The 22383-nt window shown below is 42.0% G+C and overlaps 1 protein-coding gene across 1 annotated transcript in view; it reads right to left on the reverse strand.

The window, feature by feature from the left end:
* TIAM2 (TIAM Rac1 associated GEF 2) overlaps positions 1-22383 on the reverse strand; it is a 191229-nt gene that overhangs the window by 155882 nt on the left and 12964 nt on the right. The window contains exon 3 of the mRNA XM_035728554.1: positions 22136-22249. The gene's annotated coding sequence lies outside the window, so the exon portion shown is untranslated. The remainder of the gene's footprint in view (positions 1-22135; positions 22250-22383) is intronic.

Below are 22383 nucleotides of genomic sequence, written 5' to 3' on the forward strand. Positions count from 1 at the left end.
TCAGCGGGGAGCCTGCCTCTCCCTCTGCTGCCGCTCCTCCTGCTTGTGCTCTTTCTCTCTGACAAATAAATAAAACCTTAAAAAAAAAAAAAAAAAGAGGTCACATAGGGACAAGAAGAAAAGAAACACAGTGATTTCCACAGGCTTATTTATAGAATTCGCATTGTGAGAATATAAGCAAAACTAGAAAGAAATGGTTTAACAGTGTGTTTATATGAATAAAATCAATTTTGCCAATATCCTACTCTGGAGAGGAGAGAGGAGATGCAGGTGGAAGAGAGGAGGGAGAAGGCGCGGGGGGGGGGGGGTGGTGGGGAAGGAAATGAGACATTTATCTTCACTACAGTAGTAACTAGAGCTCAGGATAAATCCATAACCTAAAACAAGGAGGTCTTGTTTATTTTCAATATGCTTGCACACAAGTTATTAATCACATGGGCCATGGAGTATAATTATGTAACCCAGTTTTAATGTTCAAACCCTGTCAAGCCTCCACCTGGAATTACTCAAAAGCATTTTGCCCCCATGGAGAAACAAAGACACAAAGTCTCCACCGAGGTAATAAAATTCCGCAGTGAGACGCTCCCCTGCAGGCCTACCGCCAGCTCTTATACTACATTTGGTTCTGGGCCAAACCAAAAGTTCTGAGGAGGTCAAATATTCAAATTCCAGCCCAAAATATAGTCGCAATCACAATTAAGGCACAGGCAAGCCAGATACATAAACTTATCAGGGTTTTATGCTTTTAGCAATGTTTACGAGACCATTCGCTTTTACATGGGCTATGAAGTTTGCACATCCCAGCGCCATAAAAGCTGGACTACAGGGCGCCTGGGTGGCTGTTGGTTAAGCGACTGCCTTCGACTCAGGTCATGATCCTGGAGTCCGGGGATCGAGTCCCGCATGGGGCTCCCTGCTCAGCAGGGAGTCTGCTTCTCCCTCTGACCCTCCCCCACCTCACGCTCTATCTCATTCTCTCTCAAATAAATAAATAAAATCTTAAAAAAAACAAAAAACAAAAAAACGCTGGACTACACGTTTCAGGTTCGGTTCTGAAAAGTAAGGTACCGAACTTCACATTAACTTATTCCAGCACTCACCAATAACATCCATGTTCCTACACTGGCAAAGGAACTCTTTTGGGTAATTACCAAACAGCACAGAGTCAAAGAAGCTTAAAAGAAATTTACAGGTAAGGTTGTAGACTGGTTTGTTTTTTTTTTTTTTAAGATTTTATTTGACAGAGATAGAGATAATGAGAGCAGGAACACAAGCAGGGGGAGTGGGAGAGGGAGAAGCAGGCTTCCCACCAAGCAGGGAGCCCGATGCGGGGCTCAATCCCAGGACCCTGGGATCACGACCTGAGCCAAAGGCAGACGCTTAACAACTGAGCCACCCAGACGCCCCAAGTTTGTAGACTGTTAATAAAACCCTGCAACCGTGTCTCTAGGCTACTTACTCATTCATAGTCATCAAGAGAAAACCATCCATTTTCAAAGGTATAAGGTATGTAGTCTTCTGCATGAGGCATATATTGGTCTAGCATCTTTCTTCTAAGCTCTGTATCTTCCATGGGATAATCGTATGGGATTCCAAATAAATATTTTGCCATATGTATCCATCCATTCTTTCTACAAAAGTTTGGCTTTCTTCTGTTTATTACTTTTATCCAACACTTCACCACCTTATATCCACATACACATTGTTTTTTATTCAGTTACAAAATGCATGCAATAAAGTGCAAAAATCATAGCTGCACAGTTCCATAACCTTTTACATACACACACACACACACACACACACACACACACACACACACAACTTCATGCAACTATCACTCAGATCAAGATAGACTGCAGGAAATGTACACGTAATTGTTCATGTCCATACACCATGCATACACCCACACACACTCCATCCTTGGGATCACGGTAAGGCTGTCGTATAAACAGACAGGAACGAGATCAACCACAGTATGATCAACCACTAAAACACTGCTCTTTAGTTGATTGTGGAAAAAATAAAGTATCATTTACAATTTGATGCAGAGATCTTGTTACTGCATTTCTAAGTCTTGAATCATGACCCCTTTTATTAAATCATGTTGCTTTACCACTAAATCTGAACCAGTTATTTTCTTTAAAAAAAAAAATGTTACAAGTCACAGACTGGGAGAAAATATTTGCAAATCACATATCCAATAAAGGACTTGTATCCAAAATATATATTTAAAATTGTCAAAACTCAACAATAAGAAAATAACCCAGTTTTTTAAAGGGACAAAAGATCTGAATCCACAATCAAAGAAGATATAGAGATGGCAAATAAGCACATGAAAGAGGCTCACCATTATTAGTCATTAGGGAAACGCAAATTAAAACCACAAGGAGATATCACTACACGTTAGAATAGCTAAACTCTTTTTTAAAATAAATTGTTAACATCAAATGCTGGTGAGGCTATGGAGCAACAGGTGGGAATGCAAGATGATTACAGGCACTATGGAAATAGTTTCACGGTTTCTTATGAAGTTAAATACACACCTATCATATAACCCAGCAATGCCACTCCAAGGTATTTACCAATGAATTAACTTATGCTCAAAAAGCTGTATGGAAATATTTATCCATAATCTCCAACAACGGGAAACAACCAAAATGTTCTTTGAGAATGCAATGATTCTTTAAGACAGTAGTACATCCACATCATGGAAAACTACTCAGCAATAAAAAGGAATAATCTGTTGATTCACCCAATAAATGGGATGTATCCTACATGTATTTTGCTAAGTGAAAGAAGCCAGACCAAAAAAAAAAAAAAAAAAGGCTGCATATTTTAGAACTTCATTTATATGACATATTCTGGAAAAGGCAAAATTCTTGGTAGAGAATCAGTGATTTCCAGGCAGCAGGGGACCATACAAAGAAGGTGAAGATAATGGAACTGTTTAGTATGCACTGGGGTGAATACATGATTCTATGCACTTATCAAAACCCACAGAACTATATACCACAAAGAGTAAACTAAATTGTTATGTAATATTTTTAAAAATCAATGAGGGTGTCAGGGGATCTCAGGATAAAATGGAGACTACAAAAAAGGAATGCAACTATGTAAGTAGATGACATAACTTCACTCAGTGGGTGGGGGGGAAAGAAGCTGACCTAAATAACTTTGGAACTCAGAACTCTGATACTATAAGCTAATAACAGGAAACAAAAATTATATAAACACTCTGCTGTAGCCGGTAAAGCTATTGCTCTCAGGAGTACCATCTGGCAATTCCGAAACTACTTTACATATACAGGACTAAAAAATTTACAAATAAATTGTAGATAATGGGAGCCAAGATTTCCACAAGAAGAAAAGGGGAAGGAAAGAATGAACCCTGTGGTCTTGGATAATTTTATTTATACTTGTGTGTGTGTGTGGTCACATATATCAGTATAAACTCACGTTTAACACATATACATATACAGAAACATAGACATATATAGTCAGAGATACCAGAGTGAACTCATGTTTAAGGGAGAGAGAGAAATGCAGATGTGTGTATACATAGGTCAATATATGTACACACATTTCCTACCTCTGTTCATTGAGTGAGCCTGGAAGCAACAACAACCCTCCCATGAGCAATTAGCACACGCAGCACCCAGATCTTGGTTTCTAAATACCATTTCAACTAAAAGGCACCAAAGCTTTTTGCAGAAATGGCTAACTCCAAAGCAGAAGTAGGGATAAACCAAAGATGAACCAAGCATATCCTGTAGTTCCAGAACGCCCAAAGGACACAGAAACCAAACTGAAAGAGTTTTCAATCACCAAATTTGGAACAATGTGAACCTAATAATGTTAATGATAGGACTAGGTTATAACCGAAAGAATAAAATAAATGACCATGCGTCCACACTGATAAAAATAATCGAACAAGTAGAAGGAACAAATCCTACTGACAAAAGAACTGCAATTATTCAATGTAGAATGAATGAGGAATATAGGAAATCATTAGAACAGGAGTCATATTGCTCAGGCTGGATAAATACTAAAAGCAGTGGACAAAACTACAGAGAAATAGAATATCTGCGATGCCTCAAAGTACATCCCCCCAAATTTGCAAAACACCATGCTGGTTTTCAGACAGGACTACAAATTACTTGATACTCCTCCCTCCAGAAGGTGGAGCTAAATCCCCTCCCATTGAGTGTGAGGTGGGCTTAGTAACCTGCTTCTACGGAAGTATAGTGAAAAATAGTAATGGTACTGTGGAGAAAGCTGGCCGACACCACTTTAAGCAAGTCATCATGGTTAACATCATGTTGTTATCATAAGCCCCTAATATGGTACAAAGAGAAGGACACCTCACCTTTATGATATTCTGCCCCAAATCAGTAACTTCAATCTAATATGAAAAAACATCAGGCAAACACAACAAAGGGACATTCTACAAAATTCCAAATCGTTACTCACCAAAAATGTCACGATCATAAAAACCAAGAGATGGTCACAGATTAGAGAATACTAAAGAGATATGACAACTAAATGCAATGTAGACTCATGAAATGAACCTTGAAACAGAAAACATACGTTAGTGGGAAAACTGAGGAAACCCAAAAAAGTCTGTAGTTAACAGTATTAAACCAATTCTAATTTCCTTGCATTGATCCCTGAAATATCTTCTCCTTTTCCACATTGCATAGCCAGCTCCTAATAACCTTTCGAAACAGAGGTCAAATGCCTTCTCTTCCAGGAAGTCTTCCTTGATTAAACACTCTCTGATTTGTTGGATACTATTCCTCTGTGCTTTTATCAAAACACTTAATTCAGTACTGTACTGTTTTTACCCTGGTCAGCATCCTATAGGGGCTTAAGACAGGACAGTGGGGGATTACGATCATGAGCTTTGGAGATCTGCCAGATCTCAGTTCAAACCCCAGCTCCACAACTTTCCATGTAATCTTGGGTAAGTAACTTAAATCTTTCAGACTCTCAATTTTGCTCATTGGTAAAACAGACCTGAGACAAGTTGTTCAAGGATTTAATGAAGTAACATATGGTGATTAGCTCAGTGCTGGCCAACAGTATGCTTTCAATAATGGTAGTGAATGTTACCAATCATTTTTATCGTCAGGGGCTGAGTCTGTTCTAGTGATTTGTATAGTGCCTGGCAGGTGATAAGGACTCAGAAAATGTTTGCTAAATGAATGAATGACATACTGACAAATATTTATCCAGTAATCTATTTCACACATTAGCAACCCTTATCCTTAAGGGTATAGGACCAGACCTGCTTCTTTGGCTGCACCTTAAAATCACCTGGGGAATTTTAACAATCTATGAATGCCCAAGTGCCACCCTTAGAAATTCTAACTGGTCTGAGATGGAGCAGGTTGAGCCACTAATCTACTCGGAGGAAAAGGAAATACACATATAACAACATCCCAGTAGTAATAAGCACACCTAACACCCAGGTTCTTGGTTTCTAATACAAAGAAACCAAGGCTCCTTGGAGAAATAGCTGATTCTACAGCTGGGGCAGGAGAAACCACCATGATGAGGTACATCAAATGGATACTAGAGCCAACTGAAAGAGCTCCCAATGGACCACACTGAAACAATTTAAGCTATAAAGTAATACTGGATTATAAACTGAAGTATAAAATAAATATTATCCATGAATCCATATTGATATAAATGATTGGATAAACAAGTAAATGTGAAAGAAGAGCTAAATCTCCCACACAGAACTATAAATACTTTACGTAGATCTTCTGACCTCAAGGAGGTGGAGAATAATTCCCATTCTTTAAGCAAGGGCTGCCATAGGACTTTCTTCCAAAGGGTACAGAATGGAGAGAGAGAGAGAACAAGAGTAGCTTTACAGTAGAAAAACCTGGCAAATACTACCTCAAGCCAGGTAATCAAGGTTACTATCAACAGTGATAGGTCACATTGATAGTATGTACCCCTGATACCATGTGATAACGGTGCTTCAACTCTGCGGTCTTCCTCCTAAAAACACATTAGTCCAGTCTAACCAGAAAATTAAGTGACATTCAACAAAGTATCTGACCGATACTCCTCAAATTGTCAAGGTCATCAAAAACAAGAAAAGTCTGAAAAACTGTCACAGCTAAGAGGAGGTTAAATACTAAAAGAAATGCGGTGTTGGGACACCTGGGTGGCTAAGTCAGCTGAGCTTCATTCGGACTCTTGATCTCAGGGTTGTGAGCTCAAGCCCCGTGGTGGGCTCCATGTTGGGCATGGAGCCTACTTAAAAAAAAAAAAGGAACATGGTCTCCTGAAACAGAAAAGGAACATTATAGAGGGAGGGGGAAAAAAAAAAAAAAAAAAACAAAGAAAATCTGAAGAGAGTAAAGGCTTTAATTAATAATAATGTATCAATATTGGTGCATCGTAACAAATGTACAGTAATAAGGTAAGATGTTAAAGTCAGGGGAAACTGGATGTGGTAAGTTATACAAGAGAACTCTCTATATGATCTTTGCAATAACTCTATAAATCTGTTTGGCAACAATAAATTTACTGAAAAGAAAGTCGGCCAAGAGATAAATGGGTGGCATCATTACACTGTCACTGGTCAGCGTACAAAGAAATCTCCGAGAGTCATGGAAAATTTCAGTAAGGAAGAAGACTCAGATATGGGAAGTAGGCAAGTGTGGGCAAAAAGTCAGAATTCCCAGGACCCAAGAAAGGAACAACAAGGAGATCCATTAGAACCAATGAGACAGGGGCACCTGGGTGGCTCAGTTGTTAAGCATCTGCCTTTGGCTCAGGTCATGATCCCAGGGTCCTGGGATGGAGCCCTACATCGGGTTCCCTGCTCCCCGGGAAGCCTGTTTCTCCCTCTCCCACACCCCCTGCTTATGTTCCTGCTCTCGCTATCTCTCTGTCAAATAAATAAATAAAAATCTTAAAAAAAAAAAAAGAACCAATGAGACAGGAGCACAGAACATGCAGGAAAAAAATAATAAAAGCATAATTTGAACAATTTTTGAAATAAAAAGACACTGGAAGAAAATGGTTCATTTTGATTGATTTTTTGGGCCACCTAACACTCCTCTAATGTGTTTGTTAACACCCCCAAATTTTCTCTTTCCTTATACAAAAGACCTTTTCAAATTATGTATGTGTATTAAGGGAGAGTGGGCAAAAAAATCTCATGTATGAAATCAAAACCTCGATTTCATACGATGGATCCCAAACTTGAGTTCAGAAGTCAATACTTTACTAACTTTATTTTCATCCCTGAAGATATAATACTAAAACATTAATTTAATCTTCTATCACACCTTGCTTCCTAAAACTGACCCCTCAGGAACTTTACAGGTCATTTCTTTGGAAAATGACGGCCCAGAAATATGGGTCTTCTGAAGATTCCTGAAATGGTACTTTGTAGCGATTCAATCTCAAGTACTTCATTGACTAATACCTCAGCAGATCCTTTTTATCACAATTCCAATACTGTATTTTAAAAACTTTGTTCTTATGGAGAACATAAACGCCTTTTATACCTATGAATATTTATGGTACGCCACTACCAAATAATTTCCCAATTTCCTTTCTCCTGCCCTCACCTAACTCATATTTCTGAGACCGTCTCTAAGCATTATTTAGAATGAACTGACAGTAACAGCTTTTTAAAAAGGCAAAACATAGGAACAATGTATTTTAATTTATGGACTCTTAGGGCTGAAAAGGGGCTCTGGACACTTCCAGACCACGGCTGGCTCATGTGCAACACACACTCCCATATCACGTCCAGATAGACCTCAATAATCATTTTTCCCTACTTTCCAGTATTCTAATTGCTGAGGTACATGAATCCGACAGAAAAACCTATATCCAAACATAAGCTAAATTAGAGTGATTATTCACATTATAGCTGGATTTATTTACTACTTAAAAACAAATTTTCATTGGGTGACATTTTTTAAATGATACTTTATTTTAATATTGATTTACAAATATCTTAAAGCCACATATAGCAAATTCACTTAGTGGAGCTGCTATACTTACTATTCCACAGAAAAAAAATTTAGGAAGGCAGTATTTTCAAAATATTTTGACACGCTTACTCGATTTAAAGTGGAAAAGTGATCAATACCTTTATCTTCCTCTAAACAATACATGGACCTTAAAACACTTCAGCTCCAGTAACCTCTTTACCATCTTCAATGTTACTATTGTCTATTATTTTAGATCTACCTTGTTTTAATCACCCTAAAAACCTATTTTTCAAAATCAACAGTGGGATGCCTTTCGATGCTTGTTAAAACGTATACATGTTCCCCAAAGTCTTTGCTCATCAAGGCATTTTATATTCCATTTCTTCCTTTTAATTCCAATTAAATTTAATACAATTTAGGTTTGTATGTGGTAAGCCTACTCTTTCTCCATGAATCTGAAGATCTCCTGCCCTCCCTCTCGAGTGACAATTTAACTGAGTTTAGACACCCACGTGGAAGTTGAAAGTATTATTCCATTAACTTCCGTCCTCTTATTGCTAATGAGAAGCCTATTGTCTAGAACTGCTGTCTTTGTAAGTAACTTATTTTTTTCCTGCACGATTCTCTTATTTCCCTTCAACTCTGGAGTTCCACAGTTTTGTATAACTTATGTGTACATTTGCGTTGTTTTTCCAGCCCATGTTTCAATGTGATTCTCCCAATATTAGAATGAGCCCTTCATCCGTTCTGAAAACACTATTTGCTATTATCTTTTTTAATACCGGCTCTTTCCAATTTTATTCTCGTCTTCTAGACTCTTATTAGACATCTTGGACTGTCTTATTCTGTCTGCAAGTCTCTCAATAACTTGCGTGTTTCCAATCTCTTTCCAATCTCTTTCTCACTCTGCTACATTTTGAGTAATTATCTCAGCTCTCTCTCTACATTCAGGAGATCTCTCTTCCACTTTGCCTCATCTGCTATTAATGGACTACTGTGAAGTTGTTTGTTTGTAGAGCAGGAGCAGAGGGGGAGGGGGGGGAGGGAGAATCCCAAGCAGGCTCCACACTCAGCATGGAGCCCTACACAGGGCTCGATCCCATAACCCTGAGATCATAACCCGAGCCAAAATCAAGAATGGGATGCCTAACCGACTGAGCCACCCAGGTGCCCCCTATTATTTTTATTCTTAACAATTAGTTCTAACTTATTTCATATTTCCCTGCAGACTTTGTTAGTATCTTAAATTCTCAGAATACAAATACTTCTGATTGTGGTTTTTTTTTGGTCTCTTTGGGCGGATTCTTTCTTCATGCTGTTTACAATTTACAATCAGGAGCTCATCTTCAGAGAAAATTGTTTCTCTGTGTGAATCTCATGTTGTTGCTGCTGTTTGTGCCTGTGATTTCACCTGTCCAAGGCCAGTCTTTAATTTACTAGCTTCCTAATATCCACAGCTGATGAAAAGAGAGAAATTGGTGGAAGTGAATACTATCTACATTCATTAATCAGCTTCTAATTATTTTTTTGTCCCTTGACTGTTAAGTCTTGGTTGAGTAAGTCAAAAGGAATAAGCAAAAAAAAAAAAAAAAAAAAATATTGCTGGGAAAGCCCAACTGGCTTTCACCAAGAGGCCTCCTTGGACCCCATCATGTTAGTGAACTCCCCCACAACCAGAGTATGACTGTAGCTTTAGAAGGTGAGAGCATCAAATCTTGCCAGTATACAGAAAGTGGGAGTGCCTCCCATAGGAGCAAGCACGTAACTGAGCTCAGAAACCAACAGCCTTTAAACTGATGATGAAGAATTTCTCTCTCCAGCACAGCAGGGTATCTGCAGCAGCAGGACTGGTACAGCAGATAAACAGGGGGTGATAAATCACAATCAGGAGAGTGTCTGTTGAACTTGGACACAAAAGAAGGGGGGGTTAGCTGAATAAAAAGAAATGTTAATGCTACCAGGCTATACGACCCTGCATACCTAACCTCCCAAACCATTCCTGGCCAATGAAACATAAATGTTCAAAGATCACCCGCTGTATTTCTAGTGTTAGGTTACATACTCAGATCTTCCAGACCTTTTTGTCTCTACCAAGCGATTCTGCACATCTCTGCTCTAATCTCCCATAAGCTGTTTTGCAGTTTAACGTTCAAAAAGAAATGACTTCCCCGTTTCTAACTGAGCAGGATGACCATTTTTTATCTGTAAATATTGTCAAACTTGTTAGTGTTCCACTAATGACAAAATACATAGTAATATGTTCTTGTACTATTTTGAAATAGTTTCACGTCTACATAAAAGTTTCAAGAACTCACCGTATCTGCTTCCTCCCTCTCTCTTTTCAGCTCTCCCCCCTTCCCCCCCCTTTTCTCTCTCGTATTATACACAGGCTTTAGAGTAATCTCTTGATCATTATATAGTATTCTTGTCATCTGAACTTCCTAAGCGTAAATAATATTTCCTTAACATTTCAGTACTTTGGATGCCCAATGTCATGACAGCAACCCATTTTTATTCTATTATACCATAAAAGATACAGAAGATCAAGACGGATTTGCAGTATGAGGATATATTCTGGTTTTTACTTTTTGAAATAAATTCCTGTAACTCGTTTATACACACATCCAACATACATTAATAATTCAACAAATATTACTAACATTACTCTGCTAGCTGCTAAATTTACAGCAGTCAATAAAACACACACAATCCCAGCACTTAGGGAACTTACAGAATATTTCCTACAATTGATTTCCGTCATAGAGTTCATGGCTAATCAGATCATGGAGAATAGAGATTTTCCTATGTTGTGTATCACACTATCAATTCCATAATCCTTAAAAACTTCAGTGTTTATTACATGCAATCAGTAGATAATTAGAATATTTAAAAGTTCTATGACCAATCAATAGCTCAAGTAACATACATTATTGTAAATGGCATATTAATGTGAAATATTATCTTGCCACTGAAATATAAATCAATCACTAGTATTATGTTTATGGTACAAGTAACATAATACAAGTAAATCACAACAGACAGAAAGATTATATTCTGCAATTTTTTTGGCATCTTAATTCATGCTGTATAGGAGCACTAAATAGTTAATCACACATTGTCTCCCATGCCCCTCCTCCCCACACAAACCCCAGGTAACAAGTTAAAAGAGTAAATCTACTTTCCACTGTGGCAAGTGCTAAATGAGCTGTGAGGCTACATCTTTAAATAGAACAGTATGGGGGAAATTGCCACCTCATTTTAAATCAGTTTGCTAAGGTCTTTAAAAGAGATGAGGTTTCAGAAATCATTCGATCGAAAAGAATCATAGCTGAAAAAGGCATTTTAGGCCAAAAACATCTTGCCAGTAGACTTACAGGAAACACAATGGTTTTAGCAGGAAGAATGCATGCTTTGGAACCAGGTGCACTTGGGTCTCAATTCTGGCTTACTCATTAATAATAGTGCATTTTTGCCCTTGGGCGAGATTCTTTCCTTCTCTAAGGAAAATAAATGTGGAGAATAAAAGCTAACTTGAATTGTAAAAAGGATTAGAAAGAACAAAGCAGCACATAGCATTCGCTCCATCACTGGCCAGGACGGGGAGTCTAAGTGGGGACTACTTCCTGCGGTACAAGGCCCCCCACGAAGCTCCGTCTTTCCACCATGGACCTGTAGCTTTGCTGGGGCTGTCTGCCCAGACTTCATCTTTGGCACCAGACTCTCCAGTCTTCGTATTCTCTCCTGGAGACCCATTTGCTTCAGAGAAAGCCTAAGCAGCGAGTTGAGAAAGTGTTACTGCTAAAACTACCAACAACCACTCTGCTTTTACCCCAATAAAACATTCTCGCAGTGTTATTTTTCTTATCGTGACATAGACTTAAAAAACAGTTTTCCCTATAACTGCCACATGCTTCTTCTGACACACTGGATTTTTTGTCACTTAGAAAGAAAATCTTAAAGTATCTTGCTTTGCCCTAAAGTCAACTATTGTTAATTTCCTTTCCAACCAAACACACCAATTTTTTTTTTGAATTAATGCTCTCTGTCTACAGACTGCTATTATTTCAGAGTAGAACTATTCTGATAAGAAGTGAACCAATTATAAAACTGGGAGTTAGAACAGCAGTTAAAATGTACACTCAGAACAAGGTTAACTGCTGCTAATACACCAGACACGCCAAGACTCCACTGCAAGTAAAGTCGGACGAACTCTCCAGCCACGGCCAAACCCAACAACAATCACAGCACTAATGGCCCATCGCTAATGACCAAGCTTGGCAGCTAAGCAGGCAAAAAGTCAGAAGACACAAAGACTAAACCATATTCCGTGACCTAACTTTTTTTTAAGACTTCAACAATGTCCAGGTAGGAGACGAACGAGCTGTGGAAGCTGACCGTTGTGAAGACCGTCCCGACCCAGGCCTCCTCCTGCCTCCAGGTGGGAGCCTACCTCACCGCTAAGTTCTCGGGGCCAGAGGAGGATGGGAGCCCCGTCCTGGCCGCACTCCCAGGCAAGAACCTCCGGAGGTCAAGGCCCTGCCCTGAGTTCACAGATGTGTCTGGCAGCCAGGTCAGGATGGTAACACAGCCTCTGGTTTTGTGCTCAAATGAGGAGCCAAGTTGGACTGAAGATTCCGAGATCTCTTTCTGTTCAAGCACTGCTGAGTTTATGTGTCTGTTGCGCCATTTACAGCACTATAAAAACATCCTGCAGCGTCTCGGCCAAACTCTCCCACAGTCTTTATGCCCCTTCCCAAAGACACCAGGACCTTCGGAGTCACCCCACCGGCTCCCTCGCCCTTGTGCCCCCGGTGCCACAGGCCCATTTCTGACTCCTTCACCCAGAACGACAGAACCCTGCTTCCCCTCTTCGCCCTTCACGGCCACGGCCACGGCCACAGCGACGCTGTTCCCGGCAGCCTTGTGTGTTCCTCTGCTCTTTTCTTCTCCGTGTATCATCTGCTCCAAATCTCTCACCACTAAGGAAAGCAGTAAGTCACAAATCAGAATTGTGAAATTACTGCGGCTCAGCCACCCTACCGCTGGTGGGAGCCGGTCACCTGCACAGCCTGAACCCTGACCAAGGGAGCGTGTCCCGGCTCCTGGCCTTGCTGGAACCGAAGCGGGGAAGCCCGGCCCACATGCCTCTCTACTTGGCCTCAGTAGGGACAGTGCCCTCTCTAATGCTCTTCAAACTCTGCTTCCCATCCACGGGCTTCTCAGGAGGTCTGCGGACAGACGGATGGAAGAAGGGGACAAGGGCCAGGCTGTGTGCCAATGGGACTTCTCCTCCTCCTTGGGCTCAGGTTTGGGGCAGGAAGTTCCGCCTGTGGGTGCTGGACAGCCTGGCTGCTGGATGAACCCGGGGACAAGGAGCTGACGGGGGACAAGCATCACCTGGGAAGCTGGCTGGTGCAAAAGCGAAAGGTGAAGACGCGGGCCACCAGCCCCAGACCAGATCTGAAACGTGGAGCCCACCTCTGCCCCTCCCTTTTCTTTGCCCACACAGGCACGGCTTCACAGAACTGATGGGAAAACATCTCCACGGACGCACCCTGCAGCCACCTGCCATCCCTCCCGCCATGGCCCCCCTCACCCCGCACCTCCAACAGGAATGGGCATGTAACAACTCCAATCCCAGTGGCAGAGGCAAGCATCCCGGGGCCAGCGGCTAGCACTGAGAAGAGGGGACTGTCCTGCGGATGTCAAGGGGCCGCTTAGGGCACAACCCAGAGCAGACGCCCTACACGCCAGTCCTCTGTCTGGAGGCAAGAGAAGCGAAGGCTGCCTCTCTCCGGGCCAGTCTGAGAATGACGGCAACAAAAAAAAAAAAAATTTTTTTTTTTTTTAAGATTTTACTTATTTATTTGACAGAGAGAGACACAGCGAGAGAGGAAACACAAGCAGGGGGAGCGGGAGAGGGAGACGCAGGCTTCCCGCAGAGCAGGGAGCCCGATGTGGGGCTAGATCCCAGGATCCTGGGATTACGACCTGAGCTGAGCCACCCAGGCGCCCCAGCAACAAAATTTCTTTTAAAGAAAGCAAGCAAGCCCAACAAATAGCAGTGCTGGAAACAGGAAAAGCAGAGATTTGTGCTTCTGGAGGCAAGCACTATCCTTCCATGGCGTCCTGGTCAGGAGGCAAAGATAAGGGGCAGGAGTGGGCACTGGGTGGGGGAGGGCAGATGGACCAGAGAACTGAAGGCATTAGGGCTGAGCCCCGCATGCCCCTCCCCTGCCATCTCCTTCCCCTTTTCCTTCCCACAAAAATAGACCATTCAGGGCTGGGAGCCACAGCAGAGGGTTGAACCCATCGATTAAAAGCAAGGAAATGGGCACTATGTACGGGGGAAATCCCAGTGTACATGTGGGCGAGGAGTAAAGGCTGTTTGGAACCTCCACATCAGGAAAGGCAGCCCCCCGAGGGGTAAGACGCACTTACAGGCACCGCCCCCCCCTTCTTTGACAATTATGGAGGGAAGCAGGGTCTGCCTGCGACTTTACAAGAGGCCTATTTTGAAAGTTGTCTCTACACCTGCAGAGAAGATCAAAGCCAATTTTCTCAGCTTATCAATGGAGTGCATTCATCAAAACCCACCACCAGCAAGTGAAGATCACAAGTTATCTGAGGAAAAGCCAGAACATGAAAGAAAGGGCTGTAATGAACAAACAGAACTGGCCCCAGAAGAAGCCTAATTTGTAAGACAGAAGAAAACTTTTTTAAAAATTCTAGTAAGTATCTTAAGACAGATCAGAAATAACAGTGTGTCCATAAAGCAAGACCAGGCTGCTATGGGAAAGAAGCCATCAGAGGAAAAAAGTTCTGAACAGGAGGAAAAAAATAAATTTTTAGAAATTTCTGAAAAGAAACCTCAATGGATTTGAGAAATAAAATGAACCAAGCTAAATCCCAAGGCTGTGAACTGGAAGAAAATATTGAGAAACATTACAGAACAAAAAGTTAAGAGCCAGGGAAAATACATCCAGAGGTCCTACATCCAGTCAAGATGAGTCTCAGCAGCAGCTGTAAGGGGAGGAGCGAAACCGAAGAGCATGAAGACAGCCCCCCACCCCCACCCCCACCCGACCAAAGTCGGGAGCCGCAAGCTGAAAGGGCCCCACCGCACGCGGGTGAATGAAGACCCACATACAGCAAGGCCACATGGCCCCGTTCCTCCTCCCATCAGAGGGGGCTGGCCCCCTCAGGCACTTCAGAAACCGAAGATGAAGTGAGCCTCTCCTGTGCTTCCTGTACCCGGCCAGACTCCATTGTCAGGATTTGGAACCAGAAAGGGAAGAGACCGGAGGACGGCCAGAAGATCTTGGGTCAAGTTCCGGCTTGTAGAGTAACTAGCGGACTGACCTGCTAGAGGTTGCTGGGCTTCAGACTCCCTGAAAACCGAGGGAGAGTTAGTGCACCTCCTTCCCTCTGGCCCCCCTCGATGTTCCTGCCCCCTGCACAGCGGAATCACCCCAGAGCCCCTACAACACAGCAGGCCTGGGGTCCCACCCCAGAGATTCAGACGAGCCGGCCTGAGATGAAACCAAGGAAATCTTCGTCTTTATTGCCCAGGCGACTCTCGGATCTAGTGCTGAAAACCATTGGACAGGAAGGTCTCCAAAAGGCCCCCTGGCTCTGTGGAAGGCCTCAGGGCGCATGGGGAAGAGCAGGCCGCCAACCTGTGTGTAAATCCACTTTCTGCCTCTTCCCATCCACGTGATTCTAAGTCTCTTATATGGCCAGAATCTGGCTTTCCTCACGTGTATAATGGAGAGGATGATGCTGCCCCCCCCCCCCCTTAATAAGGCCGAAACAAAATTATACAAGGAGGGGCACATGGCTGGCTAAGTCAGTAGGGCATGCCACCCTTGACCTCAAGGTGGTGAGTTCAAGCCCCTCACGGGGCATGCAGCCCACTTGAAAAAAAAAATTATGCAAGAACCTGGATACAGCAACCTGCACCTCGTAGGTGATGTAATTATTACAACTCTATAATTCAGGTAACGAAGGGATAAGGGAGCTAGCTAAAAAGATGAGTGACACCCTTAAGTTCCCTGCTGAATTAGGTTAACCAGGGGGATCCTGCCCTCAGTATAAACCTGCCCAAGAGTCAGCGGCTAAGAGGGTCCCAGATGCAACATGTGCCGTGGCTGGAAGGACAGCCGCCTGAAACAGGATGGGGCAGGAGCCCACACCCTCCGGGAGGCCCCAGGAAAGGCTTTCTTCCCTCAGTGAATAAGCACTGTAGATAAAAAGTCTAGGGAAAAGTAGAAGAAAGCCATAACACTGGCTCCCGGCCAATCTGCCAACAAATTCCAATACAAAACTGTTTCAACTGAGACGATTTGTTCATTTGAAAGCAAGTTGGTGGCAGCACACCATTTATTTTCCTCTCGTGCTAAAAATAAGAATTTCGAAACTGACCTAATTAGGACTAACATCACACCCGGCAGCATGAATAGCTCTGATGAAGAAGGAAAACATACGGAGAAGTTCGTTTTAAAACAAACCTTACTGTTCATATTTTAACTGAAGTGGTTTAAGAATTTAAACTAAACAGTGTCTATACACTAAGTATCCACTAGTAATGAAGTCTAGAACCTTAAGGCACAGATTTGAAAAGATTTAACAAACCAAATCAAAGCTGAGAAATGAACATGCAAAGTATTTTTTTTTTAAGTCTTTCTTCCTCCACTGACCAGAAACTCAGAACAATACAAAATTCCTCCTTGTTTTACTCAATCTCAGTATCATTTTTTTCCACCACACCCATTTTCTTTGGAGTGCAGATCAAGCCAAAAATAATTTGGCTAAATTCAATCCAATGGAAATGGTTACTACGGGTAAAAGAACAGATTTTGAACTCCTTTTAATCTCATCTTTTCAGAGTCTAAAATAAGCAGAGAAGACCTCAATTCACCACAAACATAAATGAGTTTTATAAAGTGTCCCCCAAATCTCTGGGGGGAGGAAAAAAACTAAGTTTTTTTCCAATCATTTTCTATCATTCAAGTGGCCCGACACAGGATAAAATCCCTACTTGAGTGATAATAGCGTTTAATTGGCTCAGAGACCTTGTTTTTCACCTTTAATTTAGGATCCAAATTCTAGTTTTGTCCAAGACGTGAAAATGAGTTTGGCAAATACATCCCAGTGCCCAACTGGCATCTGAACAATAGGCAATCTGGATGCTGAAATCGACATCTAAAAGTAAGGGATCTGGCTGAGCTGAAAAGTCTGAACCGTAGCTGCCCTGGCTCCATTAGGCATCATAAGGACCTCGCACTCCCTCCTCATCAAGAACCCTGCTACAAAAAAGGAATGTGGTCTGCTCTTTGATTTTTCCATTTTCGTGATAGGAAGTAAGTATATATTATTTCTGAAAGTTAGTTCTATTTTTTCACGCAAAAAAAAAAATAATTTATGCTATTACTGGAAGTAAAACAAAGCAACAAGAAAACCAGAATTGCACTATTGCTTACTCCGCACGTGTCACGGCTCATTAAATGTCTCCCTGCCTGACATTCTGCCAAGTTGCTCCCAATGAGTCCATCTGGTCACTAAGCGATGCTTTCAATGACAAAGGCTCCCTAACAGCTCCATCAAAGGCTTAACTGACACTGAGGAATTCCCATAGGTAATGAGATTATTCTAATCTCTGATTGATGAAGTATTTTTCTAAGTGAGGAAACAGATATGAAGAAGAATTGGGGGTGGGGGGGAGGAGAGGAGAAAGTAATTACCAGACAAAGAAGAGAAGATGATGCATATTCTTTGACACGGGAATACCTCAAGGTCATAATTATCATGGAAATTTTATACAATTTCTCAGAAGATGCCTCTACAATTTTATAATGCAACACTCCAGGAGAGAAATTCAAAATTAATTGGTTTGGGTCAAAGGTCACTTCATAATGCTAAATTACAGTACAAATTATTGCCAAATTGAAGTTTGGAAAAATGGTTAAATTAAAGACGGACTAGAGTAAGATTCAACTGCATAAACCATTTTCCATCCCCCGCAGTTTCCCAACTGTCAGTCTTCTGAATGTAACACATTTTTCCAGATCTTTTTGCTTCAGAGAACAAAGTTCAAGAGGAAGTAAGCAGTTTGCTCCAGGCAGTTCCTTTCTTCTGCCTCTCCTTTTGGAACAGAGACAAGATACGTTAAACTAAGGAAGCTTAAGCTTCAGGGATCCTTCGAGGCCCTGGGAAGGACCCCGAAGTGTGTTCACAGCAGGCGTTCTATTAGAAATTAGAGAAAAAAGTGTTCTTCTTTTTTAAAAGAACCCCAAACTGTACGAGCTTGAGGCCCAACAGAATCTGGATCCTCCTGGACCTACATTCCACTTCTCATATACTTTACCTCGTTATGCAACAGCTTCTGGAAACGTCAGGGGAGGCAAAGGAAGTAACACAATCCACAGATGCCACCACAGCATCAGGATTTTGTCTTTAAGACATGGCCCAGGCAAGACTTCAAGTAGTTTCTTACTTCGCAGGTTAGGGGGAGGGCAGAGTAAGGGGTGGGGGAGGCACTTCATTATTGCTAACAAGGATGGAGAAAATTCTGGCAATCAAAACTTTTTTGATAATGGGGCCCCTGGGTGGCTCATTTGTTAAGCGTCTGCCTTCGGCTTACGTCATGATCCCAGGGTCCTGGGATCGAGCTCCACATCGGGCTCCCTGCTCAGCAGGGAGTCTGCTTCTCCCTCTCCCATTCCCCGCTTGTGGTCCCTCTCTCGCTGTGTCTCTGTCAAATAAATAAAATCTTAAAAAAAATTTTTTTTTAATTATTTTGGAGGACTGACCAAAACATTACTCTTAGAAGTTGAAAACTCAGTATGTGCTAATTTAACTCCCTGTGGTAAAACTGTGTACAGGGAAAATGACTTTCTTAAAAATATATATATTTTTTTAAGATTTTATTTATTTGAGAGCGAGCACACACGCACGCACATAAGCAGGGATGAGAGCCAGATGCTGCAAGACAGGGAGAAACACCTAGAAGCTGACTTACCACTGAGCACGGAGCCCAACACGGGGCTCGATCCCAGGACCCCGAGATCATGACCTGAGCTGAACGCAGATGCTTAACCAACTGAGCCACCCAGGTGCCCCAAAATTTATATTTTTAATTATGGTAAAACATACGTTACAAAATTTGCCATTTTAACCATTAAGTGCACAACTCAGTGGCATTAAGAACATTCACACCCATGTACAGTCATCACCACCATCTGTCTCCAGAACATTTTCATCTTACAAAACTGAAACTCCATGCTCATTAAACACTAACTCTCCATTCCCCCTCCGCCCCCAGCCCTGGGCAACCACCATTCTATTTTCTATCTCTGTGAATCTGACTACTCCAAGTATCTCCTATAAGTGGTGTTAAGTGGTAAAACATACACTGTTTTGTGACTGGCTTATTTCACTTAGCATGAGGTCCTCAAAGGTTCATCCATGTTGCAGCATATGTCAGAATTTCCTTCCTTTTTAAGGCTGAATAACGTTCCATCGTCTGTATATACCACCTTCTCTTTACCACATTTTGTTTATCCATTCATCTGTCCATTGTGCATTGCTTTGCTTCCACATTTTGGCCATTGTGAATAATGCTGTTCTGAATATGCTACAAATACCTGTTTGAATCCCTGCTTTCAATTCTTTTGGAGTATATACCCAGAAGTGGAATTGCTGGATTGTGTGGTTATTCTATTCTTAATTTTTTAAGAACCACCATAATGTTTTCCATAGTGATTACACCATTTTACAATCCAACCAATAGTGCAGAAGGGTTCCAATTTCCCCACATCTTTACCAACATTTATTATTTTCTGGTTTTTTGTTTTGGGGAAACTTTTTGGAAATAGCCATTCTAATGAGTGTGAAGTAGTACTTCATTGTGTTTTTGATTAGCGATACTGAGGATCATTTTATATGCTTATTGGCCATTTGTACATTTTCTAGTCCTTTGGCTAGGGGGACGTAAGTGAAAGCCCCATTCCAGCTTGCTGAACCCACTTATGGTAAATATGCTGCAAGACAGGGAGAAACATCTAGAAGCGGAGAAGCAGAAACTGACCTTGTTTATAAACAATAACTGGGTTTGACTTTAAAGAATAGGTCTTTGGTCCTGTAACTGTGACAAGAACTAACGTACTGGGATTTCGCTGGGTTCCAAGCATTGTACTCAATGCTTTACATACACTGTTTCCTTTAATTCTCACAATAATGCTATGGACACAGTTAGTAGCCCCTGTTTAAGGATGAGAAAACCTGAGGTTTGAAATAGCTAAAGTACTTTGCTGCAAATCACAGAGATGGGGAACTGAGGAGCTGGAATTCACACCAGCACTGTAGAATTTAGGGACCCAAGTTCCTAGCCATTACATTCTGCTGTCCTAGTGCATCAAATACACGAACACAGAGCCCAGGAACATTGAGTGTTAAGCAAACAGCAACACTTCAGGGTAAAAAGTAGAACTCAAAGGCCTTTTAGGACCATCTGCTCCGGACTGAATGTTTGTGCCTCCTCCCCCCATTCATATGCTGAAATCTTAACCCCTAACGAGATGGTATTAGGAGGTGATGTTTGGGTAGGTGAATGCGTTAGGAAGGTGGAGCCCTCATGAATGGGATTAGTGCTCTTAACAAGAGAGGCCCCAGAGAGCTCCCTTTCCCCTCCTGCCACGTGAGAACACAGAAGACAGTTGCCTATAAACCAGGAAGCAGGTTCTCCCAGAATCCTCTGGTGCTTTGACCTTGGAATTTCCAGCCTCCAGAATGATGAGAAATAAATGTTTGTGCCATGCTTAAACAAAGAGTTTAACAAAATTATAAATCATACAAAGAGTTTAACAATCGTAACCAAAAATGTACAGTATTTTTGTAATAGCAGCATGAACAGACTAAGAAATTGGTACCGAGAGGCGGGGTGCTGCTGTACAAATACCTAACCATGAGGAAGTGGCTTTGGAACTGGGTAACGGGTAGGGGCTGGAAGAGTCGGGAGGTACATACGAGAACAATCTCATACTACCATCTAAGGACCATTAGGAGGATTCTGGGGAAGACTCAGAAAAGAGCTATACAGGAAGTGGTGTGGTCTCAGTGTTTCTGTCCCCCCAAAATTCATATGCTGAAACCCCAATCTGCCAAGTGATAGCAGTCGCAGGTGGGACTTTTGGAAGGTGATTAGGTCATGAGGGAGGAGCCCTCAAGCACGAGATCAGTGCCTTTATAGAAGACAGCACAGAGAGCTCACTAGGCCCTTCTGCCAGGTGAAGATACAAGAACTGAGCCACCTGGAAGAGGGCCCTCACCTGACCATGCAGACACCCTAATCTTGGAGGTCCAGCCTCAAGAAATAAATTTCTGTTGTTTATGAGCTACTCAGTCTGTGGTATTTTGTTATAACCAGCCTGAAAGGACCAAGAGAGAAAGCTTCCATTTTCTTCAAGAATACTTAAGTAATCATGAGCAGAGTGTGTGCAGAAATATGGATGGTAATACACATTGTGATGAGGTCTCAGATGGAAATGAGGAGGTTACTGGAAACAAGAGGAAAGGCAATCCTTGCCGTGAAGTGTCAAAGAACTTGGCTGACTTGCATTGGCGTTCCAGTGTTTTGTGGAAGGTTGAACTTGGGAGTGAAGAAACTGGGTATTTAGCTGAAGTAATTCCTAACAAAGTGTTGAAAATGCAGGCTGGAATTTGTTTGCTTTCCCAGGTTCACAGCTGGAGAGGAATCTGCCTCAGGACGAATGGTACCCTAAGTCTCCCTTACAGCTGATTTAGATGAGATTTAGAGGAGACTTTGGACCTTTAAAGCTGATGCTGGAACGACTTCAGACTTTTGGGGCTGAAGTCTATGTATGTCTATACATACACATAGAATAGATTATATATATATACATACACATAGGAGATTACATATATGTTTTGCATTTGAGAAGGGCATGAATTTGGGAGTGGGGGCACAAGGGCAAATGTTATGGACTGAATGTTGGTGGCTCCCCAAATTGATCTGTTGAAATCCCAACCCCCAGTGGGATGTTATTAGGAGGCAAGGCCTTCGGGAGGTGACTAGGTTATGAGGGTGGAGCCCTCATGAATGGCACTAGTGCTCTCACAAAAGAGGCCCCCGAGAACCCACTCACCCTTCTACCACGTGAGGATGCAGTGACAAGATGGCTGTCTCCGAATCAGGACGCAGGCTCTCACCAGACACCACATTCGCTTGTGCTTTGATTTTGGACTTCCAGCCTCCAGAACTAGGAGAAACAGATGTTTGCCATTTAAGACACCCAGTCACGGTAACTTTGTTATAGCAGCCAAACTAAGACGTTATCTACTACGGCTCCCTATAAACTCTTCATCTCATTCTTTCCAAAAGTTTTTCTTTTTG

This window comes from Zalophus californianus, chromosome 7 (assembly GCF_009762305.2).
Source record: "Zalophus californianus isolate mZalCal1 chromosome 7, mZalCal1.pri.v2, whole genome shotgun sequence".
NCBI lineage: Eukaryota > Metazoa > Chordata > Mammalia > Carnivora > Otariidae > Zalophus > Zalophus californianus.